Source organism: Lygodium microphyllum, unplaced genomic scaffold (assembly GCF_053477565.2).
Source record: "Lygodium microphyllum isolate KBCC unplaced genomic scaffold, Lygodium_microphyllum_v1.1.10 scaffold_31, whole genome shotgun sequence".
Lineage (NCBI taxonomy): Eukaryota > Viridiplantae > Streptophyta > Polypodiopsida > Schizaeales > Lygodiaceae > Lygodium > Lygodium microphyllum.
Genome location: NW_028229514.1, coordinates 18,141,061 through 18,161,681, shown reverse-complemented (window position 1 = coordinate 18,161,681; position 20,621 = coordinate 18,141,061). Strand labels below are relative to the sequence as shown.

General features: G+C 40.6%; 1 pseudogene; it reads right to left on the bottom strand.

Moving 5' to 3' along the window:
• Positions 1–382: 382 nt before the first annotated feature.
• The window catches only part of LOC148009382 (threonine synthase, chloroplastic-like), a 37,355-nt pseudogene continuing 17,116 nt past the window's right edge, over positions 383–20,621 (bottom strand).

Below are 20,621 nucleotides of genomic sequence, written 5' to 3'. Positions count from 1 at the left end.
AGAGATACAATCATGGTCTAACTCAGAAGGTCAAGAAGTGGTGAAAGATAGTAAAGAAGTACAAAGCTTATAATAGGAGACATAAGAACAAACTTATGGGTATCATAATGATGAGCTTGTCCTTATTACACAATGTCAGAGATATGCAAAATTCCATGATCAGCCTGTCCTTGTTACACAACATCAGAGATATTCTAAATTCTAACCCATGAGTTTTTCTTTTGCATGATAAAGATAAATCCGAGACATCATGATCTTATCAAAATGAGAGATGTGATTTACCATAGAAATAGTGGTTGCACATTCCACTTGTCAACATGAAATGTGCAAATAACCTCAAAGATATTGACACTCTAGGTTAGTTTCCTTCTCAAAAATGTGCCTATGAGAGAGACCCTAAACTAATCTTTATTTCAATTGGGAGGGTAGCATACTTTGATTGCAACTCTGGTATCTCCTTCAATTGGTAAGCAATTTTGGAATGAATGAACATCAGGCCATTAACTGCACTCATAACAATAGTATGATTGGTTGGGCCCAATTACATTCTTCTCTCGCAACTTCATCAAGGCAGATACTACCATGCAAGTTTCTGGGAAAGTAAACACTTCTATCGTATTAGCCAAAGAACCAACATCCATTATTTCTTCTTTTATAACCTCTCACAATCTCCTCAAAATTTCAAAGGGTAGAAACTGCATGATCAATGGATACTAAATCACTAGTTTGAATAGCAGATGCAAAAAAGGGGTTGGCCTTCACAGGTGTATAATTATTCCACCTGGTCTTATAATATAGATGCACTGGATTGGCATTTGTTGTTGCGGATTGTGCACCAACTAGCTTGGAAAATCGATTAATCAAGCCAAGTTCTTTGCACGTAACAAACCCCTAACAGAATCCATAGATGTTCCCATGATTGCTTCGAGGTATAATAACCTAGTGAGGAATGTCCCACTTAAAATCTCTATGGCTATAGTTTTCTGGCCTTCCGAGTGAAGGCTTTATAATGAATTAGCCAAGTATATGGGCATTGATTCTATCACTTCTCAAATTAGATGCATGCACCTATCAAAATTGGTGTCCAGGCTCAATAAGACTACCCCATTGGCAATTTGTTACACCAAGTGGGCAATTCAGATTTTGTTTGCTGGCAAAAACACAATAGGAGGAATGCCAAGTGCATCAAAATAAGTTGAAAGTGTTACAGATATATCAATAGTTGATGCATAGTTGACATCAATGAGAAGATTATTCATTTTCCTTAACCTCTTCTCTTGACTCAACAAGACCATCATGCCAAGATCCTTAAAGCTCCCCGTGTGACTGATACCACACTACTTCACCCACAAGTCATTCAAATTCAACATCTCATTGACCAATTGTTATGCATGGAACAAATTCAAATTCCCTTGAAAAGCATTTACAATATCATCTGTCCATCTCAGGAAGTACACAATTTTCCTTACTCCAAGCACTTGATCCAAAATGGCCAAGTAGTTTTACTAACATAGAAATCAAACAAAGTTCAAATACTTCACATCATATTCCTTAGGGCCTCCATATCATGCTCAACATCAAGAACCAAACCATCCTTGATTTTGTAAATGACCTTGTCCAACAAATACCCCTCGTCAAGAGGGTCATATGGGATGAAAGGAACTTACTTGGCAGAGAAGGTAGTAGGTGGCTCAAACAAACCATGGTGCATGCATTGTCAAAGATGTTGTCAGTTGCCTTCTTTTTCCTAGAGGCCGAAGTGGAAGAGGTGAGCCTCCATGGGTGAGCAGATCTCACGAATAGTGCTGTGTTAAATACTCCACCTCTTTTTACTAGTTTAGCTAAAAAAAATTGTCAAAAAATACTATTCACTAACTCTTCTTACTAGTTCTTCTTACTAGCTAAAAAAAATTGTCAAAAAATACTATTCGCTTACTCTTCTTACTAGTTTAGCTTTGAATGGCAAAAAAGTCTCATGGGAACAAAAGCATAATACTTTAGTTGTGATTTACCATTGCATACCCTAGTAAAGCAAGTGAATGACCTTTTGAATGGTGCAAGTACATCCTACACATGCATTGAAACATGAGCAAGGGAAAATTTTATTTTAGTGGCTCTAATACATGAAATTATTTCAAGAGTGTATCAACCATCGAATGCACCCATCAGAATGGGGAAAAAATAGACCATCCCACTAACTCATTATTGTGATAAAAGAAGCCTTTACACTAAAAACTTGTTGCATTTATAGCTATTTGTTTTGCTTTGCAAGTTTCACATCTCTCGAGTGTCGAGATATCAAGCTCTACTCATGATATGCCAGGGTGACCGTTGTGCATTTATGTCACCGACTTGTTAGTTGTAGATGCGGTTGGTACAACGCCCATGAATAATAGCTAGATGACAGCTATCCTTATCTACTCTAGTTCGTGGCTCAGTTAGTATGCCACCTTAGTTAGTTGAGTTTGGTTTGAGACCCATATATAGGGTTCTTCTATTTCTTTGTACTAGAGTTCTTTTTGGCTTACACAACTAAGAAGAGGAAAACTGTTTTCAGCCTCCACCTTTGTGTGTATTCCCCCATTGTGTAAGTGAGAAAGCTACAAGTGAGACTCTTTCCTTCTCTCCCACAATCTTGACATGGTATCAGAGCCTGGTTTGTGGTAAGGAGCTCAAGAAAGCAAACCAAGTTCGTGGTGTTCTGGTAAGAGGACCAGTGTTACTTTCATTTTTTGAGTTTGGGAGCAGGTCTCTGCAGGTAGCACAGCCAGAAAGTGTAAGAGTGCATTGTCTCAGATTGAGAGACCCTTCGCGGTGTAGCAAAAGGGTAATATATCCTGCGAACAAGGGCTTTCGCCCTTGGTTGCCCTCTTTTTGATTCGAGGCCATTTCGGTGCCTGTTTTGGAGACGGAAGTTTTTCGCACGCACTCAGGAAAAGGCCCTGTTTTTTGCTGTGCCACCATTGTTCTACAGGTCGATGAAAAGTTACTGTAGAAATTGCATCGTATGCCTGTGCGCAGAGACATTGGGAGTTACAAAATCATCCTTGTTGCCTATTGATGCAAAATCGTCACTAGGAAGTGACTGTGTGGTCAAATACCACTTTCGTCAGTTTTGCAAATTTGCCCTTGTGAGACTGAAGCTGTGTTTTTTGCAGTGACAGAATTTTTTGCAGTGTTCTGTAATGGCATCTGATTCTCTTTCATAGATTGTCACTGAAAAGCTTGACAAGAACAACTTCCAAGCATGGAAGTTTAGAATGACGAATCTCCTTACGCGATAAGGATATTGGAAAATCGTTTTGGAAATGAAGAAGAACTAGTTCTTCCTGATGTTCCCAATCAACAGCAAATACACATATTTAAAGGATTGCATGAGAGAGCCAGGAAAGTTATGTACTGGCTGTCTATCAGCATTTCAGACTCTATGATTGTGCATATTCAGGATGCAAGTATGCCAAAGGAGGCATGGGATACTTTGTCAAAAATGTATAGCACAAATACGCAAGCCAGGAAAATGCAACTCAAGCAAGAGTTGCACAATGTGCAAAGAGAAAGTATGAGCATCAATGACTACCACATGAAGGTGAAGAAGATGGCAGATGCACTTGCTTCCATTGGGTCGCTAGTGAAAGATGATGATTTAGTTTCTATGACCTTGAATGGTCTAGGAAAGGATTATGCATAGTTTTGAACATCGATTTCCATTTGTGAAAGATTTTCTGATTTTGAGGAGTTGATTGCTCTTCTAATTTCTCAAGAGCAGAGAAATGGTGGTGCATCTTCCTCAGGAGGAACTTCAAAAGAAGTTGTCTTCTACTCAAATGCTGGAAGAGGTAGAGGCAGAGGTAGAGGAAGCCGATCTGGAGGCCGTGGTAGAAATCAGAATATGTAGCACACTCAAGAAAACCAGTCCTATGGAGGAGGACATGATAACTCTAGAGGCAGGGGAAGCCAAAGAGGTCGTGGTGGATGGCAAAGAGGCCAAAATGCAAACCACAATGTTGAATGCTACTACTGTGGTAAACTCGGTCATATGGCTAAAGACTGGTATAAAAAGCAGAATGACATCATGAATGGAAAATTGCAACGAGGGAATTATGCATCTTCTAGTAGACAAGGTGATGACAGAAATGAGCATTTGTTTATGGTGCAGAAGAAAGCAACGATGTGTGGTATGTTGACTCAGGTGCATCAAACCACATGACAGGTCATGTAGAATGGATGCAGGATGCAAGAAAAATGGAAAAACCAAGATTTGTGGAGACTGATGATGATACTGCACATCCTGTTGTGCAGATTGGAAAAATTCATTTGTCTATGCAGGATGGGAAAAAGAAATACCTGTCGGATGTATTTCATGTCCCGAATATCACCAAGAACCTGGTTTTTGTTGGTCAAATGGTTGAGCAAGGTTTGCAGGTCAGATTTAATTCTCATGGATGCTTTATTGAGGATATGAAAAAAAAAGGTCGCTTGATAGAAAAAGGAAAGAAGAAGGGCAGAATGTTTACTTTGGATGCAGACATGCCTGAATTGAGTGCAGCAATGTTTGCACATGGGACCGGTGTAGTTGCAAATATTGATATCTGGCATAAATGCATTGGTCATGTTAATGTATAGCGACTTAAATCAATGCAAGCCCAAAATATTGTTGCAGGATTGCCTAAATTCAAGGTTGCAGAAATGCATAAGGTATGTGAAGCCTGTCAATTTGGAAAATAGGCAAGGAAACCATTTCTTAGACATGTTCAAGAGAGCAAGAAGCCATTGGAATTAATCCACTCTGATGTGTGGACTACTAAAGCTGTATCTATTGAAGACTGTCATTATTTTGTCACTTTTATTGATGACTATAGCAGAAAAGTTTGGGTGTATTTTATGAAAAAGAAAAGTGAAGTGTTTGGGCATTTCAAAACTCTTAAAGCTATGGTTGAAAAACAAGCAGGCCTGCAAATAAAATGCCTAAGGTTAGATGGAGGGGGAGAGTACCTCTCAAATGAGTTTGTAAGGTTCCTGTAAGAGCATGGCATAAAGCAGCAATATCCATGAAGTCATACCCCACAACAAAATGGAATTGCAGAAAGTAAAAACAGGCATATTGGAGAGGCATCTCGTGCCATGCTCAATGAAAAAGACTTGCCAGATTTTTACTAGGCTGAAGCAGTTACTATAGCAATCTACATAATGAACAGGAATCCCACTGCAGCAATACATGGGATGACTCCAGAGGAGAGGTATGCTGGTAGAAAACTAGATATTTCTCATTTGAAGATTTTTTATTGCATTGCCTATGTTCACGTGCCAGATGAGTTGAGATCCAAAAGCTGAGAAGTGCATCTTTATTGGTTACTCTTTGCAGCAGAAAGGGTATAGATGCTATAACCTTTCCACTCGTAAGTTTATAGTGAGCAGAGATGTTATTTTTGATGAGATGAGTAGCTGGTATGAACGAGTAAATGTGATTGATGATGTAGATGCACAAAATGGTAATGCTGCACATAATTCACAGCAACAGTCACAAAATATTAGTGGACCTCGAGTGTCCTCTAGCAGTGGTTCACATTCTTCGCCATGGATAGACAGATTGAGATCAGGAGAGTCTCCTCAAAACAATGCAGATAGTGGTATGCAGGTTTCACGAAAAGGAAAAGAGAAGGTAGATCAACCAATGCTTGATGTGAATGCAGGTCACTCTTATGTGGATCGTGAATCCAGTGGCTCAGAACAAAGCATTGATGATGAGTTGGGTATTCCTTCTATTGTTACACCTAGAGTAAGGAAGACCAGGGATATTTTGGAGCACCTGGGAGTGAACCTACTTTGCACAAGTCTACCAGAGCTAGGTATCCTGTGGATAGGTTGAAATATGATGGATTTATAGCCATTCACTATGCCTATATGGTCAAAGTGATACAAGAACTAGAACCCACTTCTTTTGAGCAAGCCATGGAAAAAGAAAAATGGGAGAAAGCCATGGATGAAGTAATGGATGCCTTGGAAGAAAATGCTACATGGAAATTGGTACCTTCGCCTAAAGATAAGAATGCAATTGGTTGTAAGTGGGTTTATAAGGTGAAACACAATGCAGATGGTTCTCTGAATAGATACAAGGAAATATTAGTAGTCAAGGGGTATGCACAAACATATGGCATTAATTATGAAGAAACATTCAGTCCGGTTGCAAGGATGGAAACCGTAAGAGCAGTCATTGCTATGGCTGCATCAAAGGGATGGTCTTTAAATCAGATGGATGCAACGAATGGCTTCTTGCATGGTGATTTGCAAGAAGAGGTCTATATGGAGAAGCCACCAGGTTATGTGCATGCTGTTCATCATGAGTTTGTTTGCAGGTTGAAGAAAGCCTTGTATGGCTTGAAGCAAGCACCTAGAGTATGGTCTGACAAGATAGGAAAGTATCTTGTCACTATTGGCTTTCAAATTTCCAAGGCAGATTTCTCACTTTACGTGAGAAAAACATAGAAAGGTATTATGCTACTTGTCATTTATGTTGATGATTTGATTATGACAGGTGATAGTGATGAAGATATCCTTCATGTGAAAATGCTATTGAAGCAGAAGTTTGAGATGAAGGATTTGGGAGAGCTGCGTTATTTCTTGGGTATTGAGGTGATTAGATCACCAAGTGGGATACGGCTCTTGTAGAGGCAGTATGGATTGGACATGCTGTTCAAATATGGGATGATAGATTGTATGCCTATTTCAGTTCCTTTGGAGCAGAATGTGAAGCTGAGCATAGATGAAGGTGAGCTTCTGGAAGACCCTACTATGTACAAACGCATAGTAGGAAGTTTGATTTATATGAATATTACCAGGACAGATTTGAGCTATGTTATTGGATTGGTAAGTCAGTTTATACAGGCTCCAAAGAAACCGCATTTGGATGCGGCTAGATGCATACTCAGGTATGTGAAGTCCACATTGCAGTATGGAGTACTTTATGAGACTAGGGTTCAGATACAGTTGCATGGATACACTGATGTTGATTGGGCTAGTAGTATTTCTGATAGACAATCTACCAGTGGATATGTGTTCTCTTTTGGGAGTGCTGTAGTCACTTGGAGCAGCAAGAAATAGCCTAGAGTTGCCTTGTCGAGTACAGAGGCTGAGTACACGGGTGCAGCAATGGCTGCATGTGAGGTAGCTTGGTTACATAAGCTACTTTATGATATGCATCAGCCTACAGATGGGCAAGTTGTCATTTATTGTGACAACATGAGTAGAATACACTTGGCAAATAACCTGATCTATCATGCTAGAATAAAGCACATTGAGGTGCATTATCACTATGTGGGGGAGAGGGTTTTACCAGGTCTTATTGATCTAGTTTATGTCAGCACAGAGGATCAGGTAGCTGACATATTCATGAAGGCATTGGGCGCAGAGAAGCTGCGCAAGCTCAGAGATCTGCTTGGTGTGCAAGAATTGGGATTGAGCTCGAGGGGGAGTGTTGAGATATCGAGCTCCACTCGTGATATGCCAGGGTGACCATTGTGCATTTATGTCACTGACTTATTAGATGTAGATGTGGTGGATACACCGCCCATGAATAATAGCTAGATGATAGCTATCCTTATCTACTCTAGTTCGTGGCTCAGTTAGTATGCCACCTTAGTTGAGTTTGGTGTAAGACCCATATATAGGATTCTTCTATTTCTTTGTACTAGAGTTCTTTTTGGCTTACACAACTAAGAAGAGAAAAACTGTTTTCAGCCTCCACCTTTGTGTGTATTCTCCCATTGTGTAAGTGAGAAAGCTACAAGTGAGACTCCTTCCTTCTTTCCCACAATCTTGACATTAAGTCCATCTTACATTCATTTTCTTCCTATTTCAAATCACTACATACAATGATAAAACATCTAACAAAAGGCATAGGAATTGATGAGCTAGAATCTCATAGATGTGAGAGAGGCACAAAAAATAACATGATACATGTGTTGCAAAGATTCCTAGTGGCGTGCCTAGTACATTTCATGGTAAACCGTAGGTGTAGTCTCAATAAGAACCCCTCTTGATTAGGATGTTCTTATCAATCACACCGATTGCCACTATCCTCAATGAAAAAAAATCATACATGTGCAATTACTAGGCCAATTAGGACTAAAAAATTTAATTGAATGTTTCTTACAAACATAAAAAAAGTAGTCACCATGCTAAGGTGTTTTGGTCCTGCAAAAGGTTATGTGCAAGGACCATTAAGGTGGTTGTGTTTATTCTTCACATGTTGAGATTTAGGGTGATGTGGATGTATTCTAATCTTGGGCCCTCTAGATCAAATAGGCCCCACTCTAGCAATCACAGAGGATCTAATTTCTTTTGTTTTATTTCTTTATATATTTTTAGTTTAATCTGTGGTGGCAAGTTAATGATGCAACACTATTCATTGGCTTTGGATTTTTGAGAATGAAGGTATTGTAACAAGCTAAATATATTTGATAGCAATAGCCTATGGTCATACTTTCCATGATAATATATATCTAGCTTCACAATTTGTTTGTTTAATAATAAATAGGTACCACCAAATATAAAAAAGCTTACTATTTATGATGTGAATTGAATGATTCTATGTGGGTGGTTGAAATAAACAAAGCCATTGCTAGTCCCTTCCTCGAAACTAGGCAAATAGTGGCTTATCATATGACTATTGATTCTGAAGTTCCTTGGATATAGTCATTATTTTTTCAATATTAATATCTAGAGATTAGTAACTATGGACCTAAACTTAAGGAAGCGACTTTGACTTCTAGAGAATGAGTACAGAAAATTTCATAACTGAGGCACTAGTGTTATTCTTTGAATGTCAATAAAGAAACCCTTCGCTTGGCTTTAGACAGAAGATATACTAGAATATTAAGAAGTAAAGCTATTACAAGAATAAAAGGCCTATTTAAGATCATTTTCTAGTTTATCAAATTCTCATCCATTAAGTCACCTAGTTTGGAAGACATCCATTAGAGGATTTGTTTGCTCATCATTAGTTATCTAGTGGAGTGGTAATGAATGTGACCACTAAAGTGAAGCTTAAGATAATAAATTTCCATATTTCCTAGACTATGAGCACCAAGTATATTATTTTTTATTCATAAGGAATACCATTTCCATTATCTCCTCCTCAAATGATGGCCTATTAAGGAGGGCATTCACTCAAGAAAGTGATTGTGAGAGCTCTCGCTTGACCGCCAAGACCCACGGACTACTTATTGTTTAAGCATTCCAAGCAAGCTCTAGTGGCTACCTCTCACCTAGCTAACATGCCTCCAAACCTATGAATGTAGTGAGCTTTCCTCGATGCAAAAATGAGTTGCTTCCTCCTTCATACACACCGGTAGCTCCATGATCCTAGATGCTAGCTCAAGCATCCTCAAGCCTCCTCCTTCAAGCTCCATCAACCATAGCCGTGCGCGAGCAAGAAAAGAGAAGAGAAGAGAAGAAGAGAAGGGGGAATGGTGAAGAGTTTCTACCTCTTGATTCCTCACTCCCACATGCTCACTCCCTCACCCTCTCAATCTCCCTCTCTCTATACCTATCTCTATATCACACACACACACACACAAATAAGAGAAGAGATGAAGACAAGGAGAGAGGTCTCTTGTTAGCCACACACCAAAGAATGACCTTCCATTCACTTTTTGAATTTTATATACAAGCCCTAAAATCCCATGGGCACCCATTTCTTTTTACATGGCTGGACTTTGTGGCAAGGTCATTTTTCCTATTTCCCTTTTCTTGCCTCATGCCTTAAGCTACAGCAGTCTATTCTTTTACAAATGGCACAGAAGGGAGCTTGGTGCTCTTTTACAAGAGTTTTTTGAGTTTTTTGAGGCACCTTCTATTTAAAATTGTGCTTTTTCCTTAGCTTAGATTTTATTGGCCGCCTCTGCACATTTTCTATTTTTCTTTTCTTTTTGTCCTTTTTGCTTCATATTTCTACCATTCGAACTGAGGTTAACATTACTCCCCTTCGAGACGGGTGCAAGTCCCATGGCAGTTCGCGGTCTTTGTTGTGGAAGGGTGGGGTCTGGGCCAGTGGCTAGCGGGTGATGGGGCTGCATGTGGACTCATTTGATTGGGATGATTTGGTAACGATCTGGATAGAGAACCCAAGGTGTGTCAACTGGATGATAAGGGCCTCCGAAGTTGGTGGTTTGTAGCATCATGTTGTACCTGGAAGGAGAAAGTGCTCGACCTAAGGGAAGTGTCTACCTTTCCGTGTAGTGCTATGTGCTCATGCTGGTGGAACAGGGAGTTGGGTCTAACCCTAGGTAAGCCTAGGTGATGTCCCACACTTGAGGACCCATTTTGTGCAAAGGGAGGTGCAGTGTATGTAGCTTAGGTTGACAGGCCTAACCATAGGCGCTAACCATAGGCGAGTCTTATCACCTTAGGTATGTCCTGCCCTTGGGGTGCCCTAAGCATGAAGTGGGGAGGCAAAAGGGTTAGGGGGTTAGGACTAGAGCCGATCGATCGAGACCATTGGACGTGCTAAATGCAAGTACATCCTACACATGCATTGAAACATGAGCAAGGAAAAATTTTATTTTAGTGGCCCCAATGCATGAAATTATTTCAAGAGTGTATCAACCATCGAATGCATCCATCAGAATGGGGAAAAAATACACCATCCCACTAACTCATTATTGTGATAAAAGAAGCCTTTACACTAAAAACTTCTTGCATTTCTAGCTACTTGTTTTGCTTTGCAAGTTTCACATCTCTCGAGTGTTGAGATATCGAGCTCCACTCGTGATATGCCAGGGTGACCATTGTGCATTTATGTCACCGACTTGTTAGCTGCAGATATGGTTACTACACAGCCCATGAATAATAGCTAGATGACAGCTATCCTTATCTACTCTAGTTTGTGGCTCAGTTAGTATGCCACCTTAGTTAGTTGAGTTTGGTTTGAGACCCATATATAGGGTTCTTCTATTTCTTTGTACTAGAGTTCTTTTTGGCTTACACAACTAAGAAGAGGAAAACTGTTTTCAGCCTCCACCTTTATGTGTATTCCCCCAGTGTGTAAATGAGAAAGCTACAAGTGAGACTCCTTCCTTCTCTCCCACAATCTTGACATGGTATCAAAGCTTGGTTGGTGGTAAGGAGCTCAAGAAAGCAAACCAAGTTCGTGGTGTTCTGGTAAGAGGACCAGTGTTGCTTTCATTTTTTGAGTTTGGGAGCAAGTCTCTGCAGGTAGCACAGCTCGAAAGTGCAAGAGTGCATTGTCTCAGATTGAGAGACCCTTCATGGTGTAGTAAGAGGACAATATATGCTACGGGCAAGGAATTTAGCCATTGGTTGCCCTGTTTTTTTGATTCGAGGCCATTTCGGTGCCTGTTTTGGAGGGGGAAGTTTTCCACACGCACTCAGGAAAAGGCCCTGTTTTTTGCTGTGCCACCACTGTTCTACAGGTCGGTGAAAAGTTACTGTAGAAATTGCATCGTATTGTGCGTAGAGACATTGGGAGTTACAGAATCATCCTTGTTGCTTGTTGATGCAAAATCGTCACTAGGAAGTGACTGTGTGGTCAAATACCACTTTCGTCAGTTTTGCAGATTTGCCCTTGTGAGGCTGAAGCTGTGTTTTTTGCAGTGACAGAATTTTTTGCAGTGTTCTGTAATGGTGTCTGATTCTCTTTCACACATTGTCATTAAAAAGCTTGACAATAACAACTTCCAAGCATGGAAGTTTAGAATGACAAATTTCCTTATGGGAAAAGGACATTGGAAATTCGTTGCAGGAAATGAAGAAGAACCAGTTCTTCTTGATATTCCCAATCAAAGCAAATGCATACATTTAAAGGATGGCATGAAAGAGCCAGGAAAGTTATGTACTGGCTGTCTATCAGCATTTCAGACTCTATGATTGTGCATATTCAGGATGCAAGTACGCCAAAGGAGGCATGGGATACTTTGTCAAAAATGTATAGCACAAATACGCAAGCTAGGAAAATGCAGCTCAAGAAAGAGTTGCACAATGTGCAAAAAGAAAGTATGAGCATCAAGGACTACCACATGAAGGTGAAGAAGATTGCATATGCACTTGCTTCCATTGGGTCGCCAGTGAAAGATGATGATTTAGTTTCTATGACCTTGAATGGTCTAGGAAAGGATTATGCATAGTTCCGAACATCAATTTCCATTTGTGAAAGATTTTCTGATTTTGAGGAGTTGATTGCTCTTCTAATTTCTCAGGAGCAGAGAAATGGTGGTGCATCTTCTTCAGGAGGAACTTCAAAAGAAGTTGTCTTCTACTCAAATGCTGGAAGAGGTAGAGCAGAGGTAGAGGAGGCCGATCTGGAGGCCGTGGTAGAAATCAGAATATGTAGCAAACTCAAGAAAACCAGTCCTATGGAGGAGGACGTGGTAATTCTAGAGGCAGGGGGAGCCAAAGAGGTTGTGGTGGATGGCAAAGAGGCCAAAATGCAAACAACAATGTTGAATGCTACTACTGTGGTAAAATGGGTCATATGGCTAAAGAGTGCTATAAAAAGCAGAATGACATCATGAATGGAAAATTGCAACAAGGAAATTATGCATCTTCTAGTAGACAGGGTGATGATAGAAATGAGCATTTATTATGGTACAGCACATGACCAATTCTGGACAAGTGCAGAAACAAAGCAACGATGTGTGGTATGTTGACTCAGGTGCATGAAACCACATGACAGGTCATGCAGAATGGATGCACGATGCAAGAAAAATAGAAAAACCAGGATTTGTGGAGACTGGTGATGATACTGCACATCCTATTGTGCAGATTGGAAAATTTTCTTTGTCTATATAGGATGGGAAAAAGAAATACCTATCGGATGTATTTCATATCCCGAATATCACCAAGAACCTAGTTTTTGGTTGTCAACTAGTTGAGCAGGGTTTGTAGGTCAGATTTAATTCTCATGGATGCTTTGTTGAGGATATGAAAAATAAAGGTCGCTTGATACCAAAAGGAAAGAAGGAGGGCAGAATGTTTACGTTGGATGCAGACATGCCTGAATTGAGTGCAGCAATGTTTGCACATGGGACCGGTGTAGTTGCAAATATTGATATCTGGCATAAATGCATTGGTCATATTAATGTGCATCGACTTAAATCAATGCAAGCCCAAAATATTGTTGCAGGATTGCCTAAATTCAAGGTTGCAGAAATGCATAAGGTATGTGAAGCCTGTCAATTTGGAAAATAGGCAAGGAAACCATTTCTTAGACATGTTCAAGAGAGTAAGAAGCCATTGGAATTAATCCACTCTGATGTGTGGACTACTAAAGCTGCATCTATTGGAGGCTGTCATTATTTTGTCACTTTTATGGATGACTATAGCAAAAAAATTTGGGTGTATTTTATGAAAAAGAAAAGTGAAGTGTTTGGGCATTTCAAAACTCTTAAAGCTATGGTTGAAAAACAAGCAGGCCTGCAAATAAAATGCCTAAGGTCAGATGGAGGGGGAGAGTACCTCTCAAATGAGTTTGCAAGGTTCCTGTAAGAGCATGGCATAAAGCAGCAATATCCATGAAGTCATACCCCACAACAAAATGGAATTGCAAAAAGGAAAAACATGCATATTGGAGAGGCATCTCATGCCATGCTCAACGAAAAAGACTTGCCAGATTTTTACTGGGCTGAAGCAGTTGCTACAGCAGTCTACATAATGAACAGGACTCCCACTACAGCAATACATGGGATGACCTCAGAGGAGAGGTATACTGGTAGAAAACCAGATATTTCTCATTTGAAGATTTTTTGTTGCATTTCCTATGTTCACGTGCCAGATGAGTTGAGATCCAAAAGCTGAGAAGTGCATCTTTATTGGTTACTCTTTGCAGCAGAAAGGGTATAGATGCTATAACCCTTCCACTCGTAATTTTATAGTGAGCAGAGATGTTATTTTTTATGAGATGAGTAGCTGGTATAAACTAGTAAATGTGATTGATGATGTAGATGCACAAAATGGTAATGCTGCACAGAATTCACAACAGCAGTCATAAAATATTAGTGGACCTGGAGTGTCCTCTAGCAATGGTTCACATTCTTGGCCATGGACAGGCAGATTCAGATCAGGAGAATCTCCTCAAAACAATGCAGATAGTGGTATGCAAGTTTCACGAAAAGGAAAAGAGAAGGTAGATCAGCCCATGCTTGATGTGAATGCAGGTCACTCTTATGTGGATGATGAATCCACTAGCTCAGAATAGAGCATTGATGATGAGTTGGGTATTCCTTCTATTGTTACACCTAGAGTAAGGAAGACTAGGGATGTTTTAAGAGCACTTGAGAGTGAACCTACTTTGTACAGCTCTACCAGAGCTAGGTATCCTGTGGATAGGCTGAAATATGATGGATTTATAGTCATTCACTATGCCTATATGGTCAAAGTGATACAAGAACGAGAACGCACTTCTTTTGAGCAAGCCATGGGAAAAGAAAAATGGGAGAAAGCCATGGATGAAGAAATGGATGCCTTGGAAGCAAATGCTACATGGAAATTGGTACCTTTGCCTAAAGATAAGAATGCAATTGGTTGTAAGTGGTTTTATAAGGTGAAACACAATGTAGATGGTTCTCTGAATATATACAAGGAAAGATTAGTAGTCAAGGGGTATGCATAAACATATGGCATTGATTATGAAGAAACATTGAATCTGGTTGCAAGGATGGAAACCGTAAGAGCAGTCATTGCTATGGCTGCATCAAAGGGATGGTCTTTACATAAGATGGATGTAAAGAATGCCTTCTTGCATGGTGATTTGCAAGAAGAGGTCTATATGGAGTAGCCACCAGGTTATGTGCATGTTGTTCATCCTGAGTTTGTTTACAGGTTGAAGAAAGCCTTGTATAGCTTGAAGCAAGCACCTAGAGCATGCTGTCCAAATATGGGATGACAGGTTGTATGCCTATTTCAGTTCCTTTGGAGCAGAATGTGAAGCTGAGCATAGATGCAGGTGGCTTCTGGAAGACCCTTCTATGTACAGACGCATAGTAGGAAGTTTGATTTAAATGACTATTACCAGGCTAGATTTGAGCTATGTTGTTGGATTGGTAAGTTAGTTTATGCAAGCTCCAAGGAAACCGCATTTGGATGCGGCTAGACACATACTCAGGTATGTGAAGTCCACATTGCAGTATGGAGTACTTTATGAGACTAGGGTTCAGATACAGTTGCATGGATACACTGATGCTGATTAGGCTGGTAGTATTTCTGATAGACAATCTACCAGTGGATATCTCTTTTGGGAGTGCTGCAGTCACTTGGAGCAGCAAGAGACAGCCTACAATTGCCTTGTCAAGCAGAGAGGCTGAGCACATGGGTGCAACAATGGCTACATGTGAGGTAGCTTCGTTGCATAAGCTACTTTATGATATGCATCAGCCTGGGCAAGTTGCCATTTATTGTGACAACATGAGCAGAATACACTTGGAAAATAACCCGATCTATCATGCTAGAACAAAGCACATTGAGGTGCATTATCACTATGTGCGGGAGAGGGTTTTACTAGGTCTTATTGATCTAGTTTATGTCAACACAGAGGATCAGGTAGCTGACATATTCACAAAGGCATTGGGCACAGAGAAGCTGCGCAAGTTCATAGACCTGCTTGGTGTGCTACAAGAATTGGGATTGAGCTCGAGGGGGAGTGTTGAGATATCGAGCTCCACTCCTGATATGCCAGGGTGACCATTGTACATTTATATCACCGACTTGTTAGCTGCAGATGCGGTTGGTACACCGCCCATGAATAATAGCTAGATGACAGCTATCCTTATCTACTCTAGTTCGTGGCTTAGTTAGTATGCCACCTCAGTTAGTTGAGTTTGGTTTGAGACCCATATATAGGGTTCTTCTATTTCTTTATACTAGAGTTCTTTTTGGCTTACACAACTAAGAAGAGAAAAACTGTTTTCAGCCTCCACCTTTGTGTGTATTCCCCCATTGTGTAAGTGAGAAAGCTACAAGTGGACTCCTTCCTTCTCTCTCACAATCTTGACATCGAGTTCATCTTGCATTCATTTTCTTCCTATTTCAAATCACTACATACAATGATACAACATCTAACAAAAGGCATAGGAATTGACGAGCTAGAATCTCATAGATGTGAGAGAGGCACAAAAAGTAACATGATACATGTGTTGCAAAGGTTCCTAGTGGCATGCCTAGTACATTTCATGGTAAACCGTAGGTGTAGTCTCAAAAAGAACCCCTCTTGATCAGGATGTTCTTATCAATCACACCGATTGCCACTATCCTCAATGAAAAAAAATCATACATGTGCAATTACTAGGCCAATTAGGACTAAAAAATTTAATTGAATGTTTCTTACAAACATAAAAAAAGTAGTCACCATGCTAAGGTGTTTTGGTCCTGCAAAAGGTTATGTGCAAGGACCATGAAGGTGGTTGTGTTTATTCTTCACATGTTGAGATTTAGGGTGATGTGGATGTATTCTAATCTTGGGCCCTCTAGATCAAATAGGCCCCACTCTAGCAATCACAGAGGATCTAATTTCTTTTGTTTTATTTCTTTATATATTTTTAGTTTAATCTGTGGTGGCAAGTTAATGATGCAACACTATTCATTGGCTTTGGATTTTTGAGAATGAAGGTATTGTAACAAGCTAAATATATTTGATAGCAATAGCCTATGGTCATACTTTCCATGATAATATATATCTAGCTTCACAATTTGTTTGTTTAATAATAAATAGGTACCACCAAATATAAAAAAGCTTACTATTTATGATGTGAATTGAATGATTCTATGTGGGTGGTTGAAATAAACAAAGCCATTGCTAGTCCCTTCCTCGAAACTAGGCAAATAGTGGCTTATCATATGACTATTGATTCTGAAGTTCCTTGGATATAGTCATTATTTTTTCAATATTAATATCTAGAGATTAGTAACTATGGACCTAAACTTAAGGAAGCGACTTTGACTTCTAGAGAATGAGTACAGAAAATTTCATAACTGAGGCACTAGTGTTATTCTTTGAATGTCAATAAAGAAACCCTTCGCTTGGCTTTAGACAGAAGATATACTAGAATATTAAGAAGTAAAGCTATTACAAGAATAAAAGGCCTATTTAAGATCATTTTCTAGTTTATCAAATTCTCATCCATTAAGTCACCTAGTTTGGAAGACATCCATTGGAGGATTTGTTTGCTCATCATTAGTTATCTAGTGGAGTGGTTAATGTGACCACTAAAGTGAAGCTTAAGATAAAACATTTCCACATTTCCTAGACTATGAGCACCAAGTATATTATTTTTTATTCATAAGGAATACCATTTCCTTATCTCCTCCTCAAATGATGGCCTATTAAGGAAGGCATTCACTCAAGAAAGTGATTGTGAGAGCTCTCGCTTGAGCACCAAGACCCACGGACCACTTATTGTTTAAGCATTCCAAGCAAGCTCTAGTGGCTACCTCTCACCTAGCTGACATGCCTCCAAACCTATGAATGTAGTGAGCTTTCCTCGATGCAAAAATGAGTTGCCTCCTCCTTCATACACACCGGTAGCTCCATGATCCCAGATGCTAGCTCAAGCATCCTCAAGCCTCCTCCTTCAAGCTCCATCAACCATAGCCGTGCGCGAGCAAGAAAAGAGAAGAGAAGAGAAGAAAAGAAGGGGGAATGGTGAAGAGCTTCACCCTCTTGATTCCTCACTCCCACATGCTCACTCCCTCACCCTCTCAATCTCCCTCTCTCTATACCTATCTCTATATCACACACACACACACACAAATAAGAGAAGAGAAGAAGACAAGGAGAGAGGTCTCTTGTTAGCCACACACCAAAGAATGACCTTCCATTCACTTTTTGAATTTTATATACAAGCCCTAAAATCCCATGGGCACCCATTTCTTTTTACATGGCTGGACTTAGTGGCAAGGTCATTTTTCCTATTTCCCTTTTCTTGCCTCATGCCTTAAGCTACAGCAGTCTATTCTTTTACAAATGGCACAAAAGGGAGCTTGGTGCTCTTTTACAAGAGTTTTTTGAGTTTTTTGAGGCACCTTCTATTTAAAATTGTGCTTTTTCCTTAGCTTAGATTTTATTGGCCGCCTCTGCACCTTTTCTATTTTTCTTTTCTTTTTGTCCTTTTTGCTTCATATTTCTACCATTCGAACTGAGGTTAACATTACTCCCCTTCGAGACGGGTGCAAGTCCCATGGCAGTTCGCGGTCTTTGTTGTGGAAGGGTGGGGTCTGGGCTAGTGGCAAGTGGGTGATGGGGCTGCATGTGGACTCATTTGATTGGGATGATTTGGATAGAGAACCCAAGGTGTGTCAACTGGATGATAAGGGCCTCCGAAGTTGGTGGTTTTTAGCATCCTGTTGTACCTGGAAGGAGAAAGTGCTCAACCTAAGGGAAGTGTCTACCTTGTCGTGCGGTGCTCTGTGCTCATGCTAGTGGAACAGGGAGTTGGGTCTAACCCTAGGTAAGCCTAGGTGATGTTCCACACTTGAGGACCCATTTTGTGGAAAGGGAGGTGCGGTGTATGTAGCTTAGGTTGACAAGCCTAACCATAGGCGAGTCTTATCTCCTTAGGTATGTCCTGCCCTTGGAGTGCCCTAAGCATGAAGTGGGGAGGTAAAAGGGTTAGGGGTTTAGGACCAGAACTGACCGATCGAGGCCATCGAACGTGCCAAACTTGAGGATCCTTAGGTGCAGTGACTGGGAGCTATGTGCCGCGACTTGCGTTAGGACATGTCACGGGCTCCTTTTAGTTTTTTTTGTTTACTTTTATTTTTTAAGAAAAACTTGTTGAGGTATAGGATTCGGGCAGTAGCTAATTGCTAGTTCTTGTCATCAGAAGGCGGTGGAGTGACTCTAAAAATTTCAACTCTGCATGAAACCCTTAAGATTCAACAGGACCTAGAGAGGCGTGGTGGAGATGAATGGATGGTTATAGTGAGTGAATTGACTGTCACTCATATCCTCCAGAATAGCGAGGCAGAAGGAAGGTAGAAGGCTGACTTGCATTATTAGACGGGTCATCGCGCAGCTATCAATGGTGTTAGGGTCAAAAAAGAGTGGGGGGAGACCATGTTCTACCAGGGTGGGGTCCTGCCTAAGTAAGATTTTTAATAGCCTAAGATAGTTGCATGTGGTAAGGAAGGAAAGATCAGGATAGGAGGACAAGTAAGCAATAAACTGGGTCGTGGTGGCATCTAGGCTATCGAAGGTGAAAGTGAGGGCTTGGGCTAAGGTTGTAGTACATGGGTTATTATGACGGGAAAGTTGTAACGGCCATGGGTGTTTGCATCAAACTCTAATCCTACGCTACGAGGATATGTCATGAATGTGGGTTTGTTTCTCTCAAAAGGGAGGGTATTACAAAAAGCCATCCATGGTAGCACATTGTCGTCGCAAATATGTCTCCATCACAGTAGTTGGCACTCATATCCAGACACTAACCAAGGCACTTCAAAAACCTTATTTTTCCAGTACTCGGCATCCTCGGTGCCTTAGAGGGTGGGATTCTTCTCTCTGTCCTCCAACCATTGTTGGCTTAGTTGGCTTCCGATGTCGATCACCTCGTCCACTATTTTAAGGGAAAGGACTTTGCGCAAGGCATTGGGGATGAGAAAGCTGAAGTTGAAAGGATGTTTCTCTTTGTCACATCTCTCCCAGACTATGAGCTCCGCATGAAAATTGGTCGGCAGGTCATTTGGGCATGTGAAAGGGGTACAAACAGATGTGCCGTAGGGTTAGCCATCAATCTTTGTTTGGCTTCTTCCACCATTTTTCTTCTCTTCTCCCTTAGGGTGGTTTTTCTTTCCACGGATTTGTTTGTTGGCTGCCACCACTGCTCTTCAATGAGGTGAGGGGGGTTGTGGGATCACTTCTTCTTCGAATCTACCCATGTCAAATTGCAATTCAGCTTCACTTCCTGGGCAATCTTCCTGTTTTACCTCCTCTACAAACCCTAGAGTATCAATCTCCTGGGGGGTTAGGCCCACCAATAATAGGTACCTATGTTGTTCATCAAGGCTTAGCCCTCCAACAAGTTAGGGGGGCATGTCTAGCCCTACTTGTAGAGCTCTGCGTGCTATGCTCAGCTTCTTCTTTACCACCTCCAAGGAATCCCCTTCCTCCGCATGAGTGGCATCCATCACAGTATTCACAAAAACTTATTGTTAAGTATTGAAACCCACTTGGGCTGCCTCTACTCTACTTTCTACTAGGAATTTCTCTTTTTCTACGAGAGCTAGGCAATGCACCAAGGTCTGCACTCTTCGTTCATTTTTGCATGCCCACTCTTTGGCTCTCCTTTTCATTTCCTCCATACCTTCTCCTTGTCTTTGTACCAATGCCATGAGTCTTTGCTCCTGGTTTTCCAACTCCCTGCTCAATTCTCTCACGCTTCTCTCTTTCAAGACTCAGCTTTTCGGTCATGGTTTCCATTTCTCTGTGGTGTTATTCCTCTTCTTGCTTCCTTCCTTCTTTCCTTGCGGAAAACTCTTTCATGCCTCGTTCGATCTAACCTATTTTTGCACCCAGATCGTCATGTTGTATGATTCAAAGCTTATAATCTCTTTGCATTTTCACTAGCTCTTGATTTTTATCTATAAGCTGTTGTCGCCAACTTTGCTCCTTTTCATCT